The sequence below is a fragment of the Condylura cristata genome, unplaced genomic scaffold (assembly GCF_000260355.1).
Source record: "Condylura cristata isolate star-nosed mole 26May11 unplaced genomic scaffold, ConCri1.0 scaffold00016, whole genome shotgun sequence".
NCBI classification, from domain to species: Eukaryota; Metazoa; Chordata; class Mammalia; order Eulipotyphla; family Talpidae; genus Condylura; species Condylura cristata.
In genome coordinates this window covers 18,709,339-18,710,711 of record NW_004567117.1, presented here as the reverse complement: position 1 = coordinate 18,710,711, position 1,373 = coordinate 18,709,339, and positions in this window count along the sequence as shown.

Here is a 1,373-nt window from a genome sequence, read left to right as displayed (position 1 = left end):
GGGTGACTTGGTGATGGGAAACCCGCGGGGATTACAATCGAGATGGAAAAAAAAATGTACAAAATGATGTAAAAATAAACTTTTGTAATAAAAAAAAAGAAATTATGTTCTTGAATTTAAAAAACACAATAAATAAAATGTCGATTCCTAAAAAAAAATCATAATGCAATTCTCAGACTTGATGCCTAGTCTAGCTGAGGAGTGGAGGTGGAGGATGATAAAAAAAATTAAAGTTCATATGTAAGAAAAAATAATCCCAAATAGCTAATAAAGGAATTATTAAGCATAATAAAGGCTTTTGCCATATCAGGCTCCAGAATTTACTATAATGTTGCTATTATCAACAGGAACAATTATGAGATAGAGACAATTCTTACTTCTGGACTCATCTGCCTACCTAAGGGGGTCAGCTGCACTGCATGGAGCTGCTTTCACTCCTTACACCTTTGCTCCTGGAAGGGACTGAAGACAGAGAATATGGCTGTGAACCTGGAACATAGATTATACACACTGGTACTAGCCACTTCTCTTTTTCACCCATGACTACCTCATCAAGGTTGTTTTTCTCTCTTTGAGCCCACAAGTTACAAGACACATCTATTTCTTTTAGTTATAAGCTCACAGGAGCAGGTGCCATCCTTGGTCCCTGGTTATGGGGTTTTCTATGATGGTAAATAAGTTTAATTTTGTAACTGGTATTAGGATGCTCATGGTTACATTTTTCTACCACATTATCCACATATTGTTACAAATAATAAATAATTTGTTTGGTCTTTTTTCTATTCTTTATTTCTGAATTGGTCCAACAGAATGAGGTGTAAAGAGTTGGTTCCCTAACACTCTAAATATGTAGTATTATTCTAGAAATAGATGAAGAAAATACAGAAAGTAGAATATTCTGCAAATAATAAAAATAATGACATCAGTTGTCACAGAGGTAATTGCATGGGGGTGTTGTTGGGTGAGAAAAGTAAGATGTAGTATAGTATAGTTATTTGTACATATGTACAGGTAAAGGCATATATTGGAGACAAATATGGATAAAAAATACTGGGGTTTATGCAGGAGAAGACTGCTATTGCATGCTTAGGAAATGGAAAGGGTATTTAAATTGGAAATATAAAAAATAGTTCACTGAATATTCTCCATGACATCATATGTGTGTGTGTGTGTGTGTGTGTGTGTTTGTAAAGCTTAATAATATTTCAGTTCTTTGTATATTCTTTTTCACTTCAAGATATTAACTATTAAGAAATAGAGACTTTAATTTGCATTTGCCCTATGGCAACTGATGATGAGCTGTTTTTCATGTCTGTTGCCCAGGCATATGTCTTTCTAGAAATGTCCATTTAGTTCTTCCACCTGTTTTTTGA